Here is a 13,150-nt window from a genome sequence, read left to right as displayed (position 1 = left end):
ATATATATATATATATATATATATATATAATCATCGTACTATCTGTTTTCCATGCTGATATAGGTCGGATGGTTTGACAGGAGCCAACAAGTCAGAGAACTGTGCCAAGCTCCAATGTCTGCTTTAGCATAGCTTCTATGGATAGATGTCCTTCCAAATCCCAACCACTTTACAAAAACTATTAGGTGCTTTTTCATGCCACCAGCACTAGTGAAATTATCAAGTAAATCCACAAGACAAGACCCTCAACTGTGGGTAGGGGTAGTATTGAGGAAGGTGGTTTTATGCCAGATGATGAGAAGTTAAAGTATGATAGAGGGACAGAAACAGGTGTTTTGCAGTAGAGGAGGTACATGGCTACCTCAATTAGAAAAGAAAAGTTGGTCACACACACACACACACAAATGAGAATGATAATTACATTAATACACTTATATGAAACTAACTACGCTAAACAAGAAAGATTAAAACCTTAGTATTTAAACCGGCCATATCTGGTCCAAGTATTCTACCTGTTTTATGTTCAAACCAGTTAGAGTGGACCTCTCACACCTACCCTACAGTATCATTCTAAAACTATACAATCACATCATTGAAATCTCAAAGTTGCAAGATAATGCATGATTAATTCAAAACAATGTGAATAAATAAACAGAACATTTGACAGAATAATTTGAATGCTAAAGGATAAAATAGCAGAAAAGACAAAATCAAAACCAAATTCCAAAATTTTATCACCATCACTAAAGAAAATAAAAGAGAGAGAGAAGAAAATCCACTTTATAGCTAATATCCCACAGAATTCAACAGAAAGTAAGCCAGAGTGAAACCCAACAATATCTCAAAAACTCTGGACTAAATGCAAAAACAGAAAGTCTGCTTCTAGCTGCCCAAGAACAATGCCTAGCCACAAACAATTACAAAAAATAAAACAGTGGAAAGAGATGCTCACATCAAGTGCAGACTATGCAACTGACATGATGAGGTGGTTGACCACATCACCTGTAGCTACCCAGGCATTACTAAGCCTGAGTATATTCACAGATGTGACTGAGTCAATAGCTAATTCTAATAGGCAGTGTACAGACATGAAAATAAACAAGAAAGGGTATAAACATGTACCAAATATTAGATCAAACCAAAAATTGTTGATTACTATGTTAGATTCCAGTAAAGTGAAGCAGATTTATCACACCATAATATATTATAATATTGATTATGTATGTGTTTTTATAGGTGTTTTTATATTAAGTTAGAAAGATGAAGAGGGGGAGCAATGAGAGAGAAAAAAAAGAGAAACTTTCACAAAGTGAGAAAGAAGGGAGTGCTTGAGGAGACAAGTTGAAAGTTCTAATTGTAATTTCATGTCACTCATTCACAAAAATGTCAACATTTTACTGTTGGGTTTGTTTTAGTAAGATATCATGCTGTTTGCCATGGTCCTTCATTATATATCTGATATACACAAAGGGAAGGCGCATGGCTTGGTGGTTAGGGTATTTGACTTACAATCGTAAGGTTGTAAGTTCGATTCCTGGTGGCACTTTGTAACCTTGAGCAAGACACTTTACTTCATGTCCTTTAGTCCACACAACTAGCAAAAATGGGGCCTTGTCATGCTGAATCTCCCTGCGAACTACGTTAGGGTACACATGTCTTTCGAGCGTTCATTGATTTTCATTCATTTCATGAGCAGGCTGTTCCATTGACTAGATCAACAGGAATACTTGTCATTATAACTGACAGAGTGCCAATGATATGCACAATAACACAACAACAGAAAAAGCCCATCAATCTTGCTATTTTCAACATAATTTTCTTGATTGGATGCCCTTCATATTTCTAACCACTTAGCAGCATGAAATAGTATATTTTATTAAGCCATTGGTACTAGAGAGGTTGTCTGTTATACATTGTTCCCAAAAGGATGCCTTAATGACCAAAAAGGTTCCAATTAAGATCATTTTGTCCTTTATTTTTCTTGTATCATGTAGTTAATACTACAGTCATAGGTGTCATCTTTTTGACACAGTAGAGTGTGATTTACAGGAAATTTGGCAGTTATTTTTAGCAGGCCAAGGGAGTATGATACATTATTGACTTCTTTTAACTAAGCACAAAGCCAAGATTATTATCAATTTGACCCAAATGGGATTTGAACTTGGAACAGTTTGGTGCTGAACTGGAAACAAAAACTATCAACTCTATTGTTCCAATGTCTTAGTTATTATTACCATTGGCCTTTTAGCAAAATATTAATGCAACAACCATACTTAACAAAAAGCCCACAGATAAGATTATTTGATTTAAAACAGAAAAATAATCTCAACTTCATTTGTTGTACAATTCCTCCACATAAATCTCTCAAAAAGAAGTTATATAACAATTTAGATAACCTTTTTTTATGTGCTAATCTTAAGTTATATGTCAAACATTTATTAATGACTGTATTATCAATTTTCTCTCTCAGTTAATCTGTTAGGATTACTGTAGACTTGTAAGTTCCCTAAGTGATATTTAAAGGCACTAATCCAAATCTTATTCTTCTTTGATGAATGGCTCTATTTAAAATGAGAAATATTTCTTCTCTTCATGGTTAATTATCACACCTCAGCTTTTGATTTTTATTGAATTTCCATGATGATACAAACCTCTAACAATAATATTCCATTAAAGATTCTTTTTTTTTTTCAGCACTAATGCATCTCCTTGGGCTTTTATTCATTTGCAAATCATTCTTGGTACTAAAAAAGGGTCCCTTACTACTGTTGTAGGGGTTTCCTCAAATAAATTTAAAGTAAAGAATGAGTTATGATGTAAACTGATTTCATTCTTTAGTTCATGCCTCTGCACTAAGATTTTTCTTTTAGATTCAGAATTACAGAGGCTATGTTCCTGATATATATTCAAGCAGTAACCAGAATAAGAACAGAGTGAAAAAGGTTCATAGATGTATTGCTTCTGCTGGCAACAGAGATTTTCTCTTTAACACATTAACCACATGTACCACCAGTGGTTCCATCACAAACTTCACACAACTGCCATATGCACCACCAGTGGTGCATCATCATCATCATCATTTAATGTCTGCCTTCCATGCTAGCATGGGTGATTTTCATAATTTGAGAAAATATTTTATTCTTTATCTCTTTCTCTCTGCACCCTTAGTGTCTTTCTATCTTAGCTGCTATTTCCTGAGGTGAAGCTGGCCTTTTATCCTCAATGCACCCACCTGCTCCTGCCCCCAACACTTATACCGGAAATCTCTTCTCTTACACCGGAAACCCCTACAAGGCTCTGCCTTGTTTCTGTACCAGAAGACTTGCATAGCTCCCCACCACCACCACCAACAATCATCCACACTATTGCATGTGCCAAAAGGAGATGCATTACTTAGTAAATTAACAAATTTAACAAAGTAAATTAACAAACCACCTACTCCTTTTTCTTTATATGTAATGGACTTACCAATAGCAGCTCATTTACTTAATTTAAACATTGACCCATTTATGTTTGCAGCAATAATGCTTATATGACACTCACTTCCAATAGGTGCAGCAATTTTAACATGATTGAATGATGGTAGGTTAAAATGAGAACAACTGATGTGACATGTTTGTTATCAAACATTCATTGAAACCTTCTTTTCAGGTACTAAATATCATCCCCTCTTCCTATCTTCCCTCCCACATCCCTTTCCCAGTTCTCACAGTTGGCACTGTCAATGCAGGCACATTGAAAGGTAGGTCTAGTGAGATTGTTAGATGCTTGAATGGAGGCATGTTGATGTATGTTGCATTCAAGAGGTAAGGTGGAGAGGAGCTTCAGCCAGGTTCCTCACAGGCAAGACACATAGGTATAAAATCTTCTGGGAAGGTAACAGCAATGGGGTAGGTGGTGTGGGCATACTTCTTGCAAAGAAATGGGTGGATAAGGTCGTAGAGGTGGTCAGAGTGTGCGATAGAGTACTTAAGCTAAGGCTAGTTATGCAGAATAGTATAGTGACAATTATCTCTACCTATGCCCCACAAACGGATCTACCGAGTAAACAAAAGGGCTGTTTTTATGATATTCTTCTGCAGGCTACCTTGAAGACAAGTGACAAGGATCTTATTTTTGTGGCTGGGGATTTCAATGGGCCCGTCGGGCAGCTACCTGGTATCTTCCATGGTGTATCGGAATCAACAGTCGCTTAGTGAATAAAGCAATTAAGGACATGAAGACAGAGAAGGCTTCTGGCCCATCAGGTATTACTGCTGAGATACTCAGAATATCTTGTAGAGTAGGATATAGCCTAGTCACCCATATAGTTAATCAGGTTGTCCATAAGGGAGTCATACCCAATGATTGGTGTAGCAGCATCATAGTCAACTGCTACAAAGGCAAAGGTAACGCCTCAGACAGGAATAATTATAGAGGTATCGAATGTCTAAGACTAGGTGATGTCATGGAGAGGGTCATAACCCAATTAATTAGAGAGAGAATTAGCATAGATGAGATGCAGTTTGGATTTCTGCCAAGCAGGAGCACAACTGATGCTATATTCCTAGTTAGGCAACTGCAGGAGAAATAGCTAGCCAGAAATAAACTCCTCTACCTGGCTTTTGTTGACATGGAGAAAGCCTTTGACAGGGTCCCCCGCTCCCTTATCTGGTGATCAATGTGGAAGCTAGGGATAGATGAGTGGTTGGTGAGAGCTGTACAAGCCATGTACATGGACAGTCAGTAAGGTGAAGGTTAGCAATAAGTATAGCAAGGAATTCAGGGTACAAGCAGGGGTTCACCAAGGATCAGTTCTCACCCCCCTCTTGTTCATCATAGTCCTCCAGGCAATGGCAGAAGAATTTAAGATGGATGCCCCTGGGAGCTCCTCTGTGCTGATGACCTTGTTCTTATAGCTGAATCATTACCTGAACTAGAGAAGAAATGTCAGGCATGGAGGCAAGGTAAAGAATCAAAGGGCCTTAGAATTAATCTAGCTAAAACCAAAGTCTTAGTAAATAGGAGAGCAGACAAATCACAAATCCCTTCAGGTAGATGGCCCTGCTCAATCTGTAGGAAAGGCGTTGGTAGAAACTCCATAAGATGTACCTGGTTCAAGCTATGGACACATAAGAAGTGCAGCAATATCAGAGGAAGATTAACAGGGAAAATAATTTTTGAGTGTGAAAAGTGCACAGGTACAATAAACACCAAAAATGTACAGAAAATAGACCCCATCAACTGCCAGTGGGGTAAGCTAGAGGTAGTAGAATAGCTTCCATTATCTAGGTGACCAAGTTAGTAGCAGAGATGGATGTTCCAGGAGCAGAGCTGCAAGAATAAGAATAGGCTGGGCAAAGTTCAGAGAGTCCTTACCTCTGCTGGCAACAAAGGGCCTCTCCCTCTGAGTGAAAGGCAGACAGTATGATGCCTATGTGTGAACAGCTATGCTACACGGCAGTGAAACATGAAAGGAGACAGCCAAGGACCTGCATACGCTTGAAAGAAATGAAGCTGGTTTGCTTCGCTGTGTGTGCAATGTCAGTGTGCATGTATGACAGTGTAAGAATCTTGAGAGAAAAGTTGGGTATAAGAGGCATCAGATGTGGTGTGCAAGAGATGACTGTGCTGGTATGGTCATGTGACGCATATGGACAAGGACAGCTGTGTAAAGAAGTGCTGTTCTCTAACTGTGGAGGGAACATGTGGTAGAGGTAGACCCAGGAAGACATGGGACAAGGTGGTGAAGTATGATCTTCAAACGTTGAGCCTCACAGAAGCAATGACTAGTGACTAAGACCTTTGGTGATGTGCTGTGCTTGAGAGGACCCATCAAGCCAAGTGAAAATGTAGTTGTGGCTGATGTCAGTGTCACATAACTGGCACCCATGCTGGAGGCACATAAAAACCACCTTTTAAGCATTGAGCTTCACGGAGGTAAGGTGGCCGATGCCACCTTCTAAGTATTGAGCCTCGTGGAAGCATTGACAATCGACTAAGACCTTTGGCATTACACCATGCTTGAGAAAATCCATCAAACCAAGTGAAATCGTAGTTATGGTAGATATTGGTGTCACACATATGGCACCCATGCCAGTGGCACATAAAAACACCCATTACACTCTTGGAATGGTTGGCATTAGGAAGGGCATCAAGCTGTAGAAACCATGCCAAATCAGACTGGAGTCTGGTACAACTTTCCAGCTTGCCAGCCCTGGTCAAACCATCCAACCCCTGCCAGCATGGACAATGGATACTAAATGATGATGACGATGATGTATCTTTGACATAGTTCCAAGAATATTTAAATAACATAAGTGTTGAATATTAAAGTTTAATTATGAAATACTGTAAAAATGCATAAAAAAGTTATATTTCCTTGTAATCAAATGGCATGCAGTGTGACCGGAAATATGTAACATCACTGGTAAGTTTCAGTAACAAGCCAGGGTGGTTAACATGTTAAGTGAAGGTCAGACTATGTGATGCTTGCATAACAGCAAAACATGGGCACTGAATGTAGATGATGAGCAAATGCAGGTGAGAAACGAGATGAACAAAATCCACTGATTGTGTAATGTCAGTATGAATGAGTGACAGAGAACAAATGAATTGAGAAGGAAACTAGATATGAGGAATGAAACGTAGTGTGTATGGAGGGTGACAGTTGAGTAAAGAATGAGACACAATGTGCATGATGGACATTAGTTGGGTAAAGAAGTGACAGGGCATCCATATAGAAGGAACCTGCAGAAGCTGAAGTTCAACGAAAACATGGGTAGAAATGGTGAAAACTCACTGCAAGAGAGCAAACCTAAAAGAGATGACAAATAACAAGAAGCCATGCAGATGTATATGTGAGTGTGTGTGTGTACATACATATGTATGTGTAAATATTAATGAAGAAAACAAAAAAGTCACATGATGTACTTGTTCTACATCAAATTACAAACATTCCTTTGTGACTATTACAGAATAGCTGAGTAAAATAATGTAAATGACATATTTGATAACGAAAATATTAATACGGTGCTCTATCACTTAACTCAAATAAAAGTAATGGGAATAGTGAAAATTTTACTATTGTATTCTTTCAGTTTCTCAGAATCTGAGATACTGCAGTTTTACTTTTGTATGAACATATTTGCCACTAGTAAAAATATTTCGTCAATATTGCTTCTAGATTTGTATAATTTAGAAATGCATTTTGAACAAATGATTCCTGATGGTATGAAGAGTTGAGATGAGGAGGGAAAGATGTGATGGCTAAATGGTGGACTGTTGAAAACAAGAAATGGTGGCCATGTCAAAAACTCATGTGTTTTGTGGATGTCTCAAGGAAAGCTGGCATGAGGAAGTGGAATTGCTATAACTGTTTAAAAAGAATGTGCTTGAAGAATTCATTATCTCAAAATCAAAATTACTTCTTTACAAAGCTATTCAGCAATTCCACTAGTAGTGAGTTGACTGTTCTCACAAAGTATCATAAAATGAGCTGCAAGTATGGGTGTATACAATAGTCTGTTGGTATAACTTTGAGGAGAATGATTGAAGTGAATATATACTTGCTCACAGTCGATAATTAGAGACACTGATGATGCTAGCAAACTTGATTGTAGTGGAGATTAACGAAAATGTTTTTTTTACCTCCAAAACATTTTTCATGATGGGTAGGAGAGATAGTATAAATGGGTGGATTTTTAGTGGTACTGAAATTGGAACCAACAAATGTTTTACCTTGTTCTCAGAGATATTGATATTCATTATCAAAGAAATGATTACCTTCTTAAATGAAGGCCAATTAAGTGAAGTGGAGGAAAGAAACTTGGTAGTGTCGAAATTTGCTGCAAAGACAGGAAACAGCTTTTCATGACTGTTTCTTGCCAACTGTGTGTCATTGGAAAAGAAGTATTTGAATGTATATGTATTCTTTTATTTGAGTGTGGCCATGCTGGAGCACCGCCTTGAAGGGTTTTAGTCAAACAAATCAACCCTAGGATTTATTTTTTTTATTAAAGTCTAGTATTTATTCTAACGAACTCCTAAATTACAAGGACATAAACATACCAACACCGGTTGTCAAGTGGTGACGGGGATACAAGCAGACACAAAGTCACACACACACATAAATATATACATATATACAACAGGCTTTTTTCAGTTTCCATCTACCAAATTCACTCACAAGGCTTTGGTCAGCCCAAGGCTATAGTAGAAGACACTTGCCCAAGGTGTCACACAGTGGGATTGAACCTGGAACCATGTGGTTGGCAAGCAAGCTTCTTACCACACAGCCATGCCTGTGCCTATGTGTATGTGTATATATATATATATATATATATATATGCGAGATTAAGGTAAATACAAGTTTATATTATAGTTGCTTGGAACCCTGTATTAGGTTTTCCAAGTGCATTTGGATGCTTAACGAGAATGTATCATCAGGGAACACATTATTGCATTAGGGTACAGATAACTAGTGTCAACACTACTTCTCTGTAGCGTAATGCAATAAAGCATTCTTTGATGAGGAACACTTTATTGCTTCCAAATGCACTCGCAACATCCAATGCAGAGTTCCAAGCAACCATAAGGGTAAAACTAATAATATAAATTTGTGCTTATCTTAATCTCTCCTACATTTGTTCAATACTTCATAAGTTAGTTGCTAAGCTCCACTATCTGCTTTAGCAGGATTCTATGGCTGGATGCTCTTCCTAATGCCAACCACTTTACAGGGTGCACTTTGGGTGCTTTTTATGTGGTTTTGTGTCAGGTGATGAGGAATCAAAGTATGATGAGCAGAAATAGGTGCTTTGCTGCTGAGGAGATACATGGCTACCTCAATTGGAAAGAGAGGGGAGAGAGATGATGGAGAAAATGGTGGTCAAGATGAGTTGGGGCATACCCTGAAGTTACAGAGTATTCAACAAGGTGGGTGAATAGGTAAGTTAGCAAGAATGGGAAAGGGGAGTAGGTCGCAGTGAGTGGTAAACATGGGTGGAGGGAAGGTGTACATTTGGCAGAGCAGTTTGGGCAGGGGAATTCATCAGAGACAGACTATGTGCAAGGGCATAAACATAAACGACATGGCTTTAGAACTGTATTTTGGCTTAAATGGATGGGTCTTCCCGGGCACAGCAAATGATCAATCATCTCAGTCCTTTGTCAACTCTTCTGTGATGCTCAACAACATATGGAGGTCATTTTAACTACTTTGTGCCACTTCTTCCTCTTCCACAGGTTCCATCCACACTTAGCTATCAGTACTTCTTTATCCAGCTGTCTTCATCCATACACATTACATGACCATACCAGTGCAGTGTTCTTTCTTGTACACAACATCTTATATCCCTTATGTCCAATTTTTCTCTCAACGCATTTACACTTTGTTGTACATGCACACTGGTACTGCACATCCTGTGGAGCATGCTAGCTTCCTTTCTTTCGAAGCCTTCACATGTCCTCTGCATTTACAGCCTACATTTCACTATCATGTAGTACTGCTGTTCATTCATACACAAGCACCATATATTCTGCCTTTCATTCTGAGAGAGAGACCTTTTGTTGCCGCCAATAGACGTAATAGCTCTCTGAACTTTCTCTATCCTATTCTTATTCTACCAACTGTACTTTCAGAAAAACTAGTAATTAGATCACTTACATAACAAACTATCTACGTTGTGTGTGTGTCTGTGTTTCAGTTTGTGTAAAAGCTTTTGGATTGTTTAGTATAAATTATCTTTCGGTTTTTGTACGTCTCTGTTTTCTTTTCACTGGTGTAGTTAAATGCTTTGTAATTTGAATCGTGGTAAATAAAATCATCCTCGTTCAGGTACAGGGATCGATTTAATCAACTCTACTTACTTTCTGACAACTCGTGTCCTTTAGCCTATATCAGAAACAATAATAATAATAATAATCCTTTCTACTATAGGCACAAGGCCTGAAATTTGGGGGAGGAGACTAGTCAATTCTTTTCTACTCTAGGCACAAGGCCTGAAATTTTGGGGGAGAAGGCCTGTCAATTAGATTGCCCCCATTACACAACTGGTACTTATTTATCGACCCCAAAAGGACGAAAGGCAAAGTCGACCTCGGGGGAATTTGAACTCAATAATAATAAGGTAGTGGATTGGCAGAATTGATAGAACAATAGAAAAAAATGCCTTGTAGTATTTGCTCCCAGTCTTAACATCCTGAGTTCAAATCGCGCCAAGGTCAACTTTGCTTTTCTTGGAGAATCGATAAAATAAAGAACCAGTCAAGTACTTTGTTGCTGGTATTGACTAAGCCCTTGCCTTACAAAACAACTAGACTTCTACCTAAATTTTAAAATTATTTTTAGTGACAATAGGCAAACTCAACAGAGCTGGGTACAAATACAGGCGGAGGTAAAGGACATGAACCGCACCGCCTTTCGTGGGGGGAAGGTTCCTACAGAAACCCACTTTTTCAACTGCGGAGATTCCGAATCTGCAAAAAAAAATCAGCATTTCTAAATTTGAATCCTCTCCCAATTTTCCACTTTTTTTAGAATTCTTTTTTTTTTTTCTTTTGGCGAAATACGTAGAAAAATACGGAGATTATGATTCTGAAAAAAAAAATTGCTAAAATTTCAATTTTTCAAAAATAAATAAATTAACACCCCCTCCACTCCGTCAGCGCATCTGTGACAGAAAGTGAGCATGTGGTTGCGGGTCTTTTGAAATGCCGATTTCTTCTTTCAGATTCGGAGTCGAAAAGGTGGGTTTCTGTAGAAAAAAATAAAAATAACCAAAAGCGAGTGCAGTCCATGTCCTTTACTACCCACCAAATACTTTGCTATACGAAATAACATTTTTTGTGTTTCGTGTTCAAACACCTTAGAATTCACTTCATCTTTCATCCTTCCCATTAATGGGTGACCTTCTCCACAATGTGTGGAATTGTGTTGAATCGTTTAAAAAAGGAATATTTGGACACTAGTGATACAATGAGTGGAAGACTTAAGCACCCGCCGGTTTAATACGACTCTCAGCCCTTTATCGGAGTTTACTTTGTTGCGAGCATTCAGGTCTCCAGCCTGAGAATAACTTTTCCTTTCCTTCTACAAATATCGGAGAGCCTAAAAGGAATCCTAAGTTCAACTCTTTATCGTCTAGCACGTATTTTAACAAAAATAACAACAACAAAAAATCACCCCAAAACGAAATCTATTTGAACTGTAAACCACAATGACAGAATTAATGAAGTTACTTCATACACAGACAATATGTACAACTTATTAACTTAATTGAATGCAGAGTTGCATGCAAAATTAAGCACATGGCTAGACATCGATATACAAGCTGCTTGTCGGTCTACTCTCTAATTGCACTTGGATTTATTTAATCGTAATTTACGATCGTCAACACAACAGAGTAGAGATGAATACTATAGGTAAATAAACTATATCTTTTCTTATTGTTGGAGAGAGTAAAGATGTTTCATAGAGAGAATAGAGCTTAACAGGTGTGTGTGTGTGTATATATATATATATACAGGTTAACAGATATATATTTGGAATGGCATAGTAAAATTATTATGATGGATAACAACATTAGAAACGATGGGTAAATACATGGAGATATAATGGGAAGTTTCAAGTGTGAAAGGTGAAGAAATACAGGAAAATGAATGGATGAAATATTTTTATTTAAAAAAATAATCATTGTATGTGCAAATCTATGGGTAGCTGAATTCAGTCAATTCAGTTTGTCATTGTACACGAATAATAAAACAAGCTATAGTTGTCCTCTAACGTAAAAATATAACATATTTCCATATTTTCCTTTTAAACTAGACGAAGCTGAGAATATTTTGCAGAAATTGAAACGATAACTTTCAATATTCCAAGAGGCAAAAAATGGGACGATAGAAAAATATGAATGAATGACATGTGTAAAGCTGCGGAAGCCTAAGAAAATAACAGAAACAGAATATTGAAACTAACACATTTAACAGGTTGGAAACTGGTGTTGATAGGAACATGGAATGTACAAAATGAAAGGTCAACTGTTTGCATAAAGGGATTAGTAAATACCTACGTGGCATAAAAATAATATACCACATCTAAGAATACATACATATGGATTAATATCAAAGAAAACTCTATATTTACGTAAGAAGAAGGTGTGTAAGAAATAATTGGTTTCCGTTAGAGGTCGCCTTCCTATGTTGAAGTAGAATTGTTCCCGTTTTAACATAAGATTTAGTGATTGCTTCACTTTATTTCACTTCATTTGCAGTTGTTGGTATCCATGCAAGATGATACAGCGGTTGCTGTTGACAGAATGTAGACGAGAAGCAAAGCGGCATTTTAAAGCTATAAATATGTGAAAGAAGACAAAACATGATGGAGAAAGATAAATACACAAACGACTTGCTAGCAGCGATCAAACAGGAAGCACTCTCTACCGGAAATACATTTATCACATGGACTTCATATCACCGGCTTGATCAATGTAAACAATTGTTAGACAATATTTTCTTTTAACCAAATTGTATTTTGCCCTATCCTTCGTACTTAAATATAATGTCCCTTACATTTTATGATAATCACCGATTTAAATAACTAGATGGTCTTCTTCGCGGTGGATCGTCTTGCTAGAAATAACAATCAAATGTCCTTCAACCATGCCCTACCGTGTTAGAAAACAAAAGACAGGACAGTCGGATAATGTAGTCCTAGGAAAGATAGGTTGGTCATAACTGGAATGCCTTTGATTGTAGGTCTGCTCATTCAGAGCTCACCTGGCACTAAATTATAACATTATACTCCATTCACAACAAAGAACTCTAGCGGTGAAGCATGTTATTTCGTTGTTTATGACGCAAACATCAGCTAGTGTTATTTACCTAACAACGCTTGTCTTTTCATGTCGTTCTCTTTCTTTCTTTCTCTTTTTTCTTCTTCTTTTTTCTTTTTTTAATAATTTTCAGTCTGAGAAGATGAAGTGTGTCGGTAATAAAACGAAACCGCAGAATCCGAATTCCACGCTCTCTTGAAAGTTCTCAGAGCGTGGAATTCGGGTCAATATAAAGATCCTCACCCGGGAACAAAAAAAAAATTAACCAGCTGGGGTGGGGGGTGTTAACAAGTATGTGGAAACCGAATATGAAAAAAAATGCGCGTTGACCACCCGAG

General features: G+C 37.6%; 1 protein-coding gene across 4 annotated transcripts in view; it reads right to left on the bottom strand.

Annotated features, from left to right (window-relative positions):
* LOC106868429 (mitoguardin) overlaps positions 1–13,150 on the bottom strand; it is a 43,354-nt gene that overhangs the window by 27,006 nt on the left and 3,198 nt on the right. Inside the window, exon 1 of one of the 4 annotated variants that reach the window (XM_014913678.2) lies at positions 12,550–12,829. The exons of 1 other annotated variant lie outside the window; for it this stretch is intronic. The gene's annotated coding sequence lies outside the window, so the exon portion shown is untranslated. Of the gene's footprint in view, positions 1–12,124; positions 12,443–12,549; positions 12,830–13,150 lie in introns of those variants that run through there. 2 more of the 4 variants (XM_014913676.2, XM_014913673.2) reach the window with 2 other exon arrangements.

This window comes from Octopus bimaculoides, chromosome 1 (assembly GCF_001194135.2).
Source record: "Octopus bimaculoides isolate UCB-OBI-ISO-001 chromosome 1, ASM119413v2, whole genome shotgun sequence".
NCBI lineage: Eukaryota > Metazoa > Mollusca > Cephalopoda > Octopoda > Octopodidae > Octopus > Octopus bimaculoides.
Note: the sequence above shows the minus strand (reverse complement) of the source record. Positions and strands in the feature narration are given on the sequence as shown.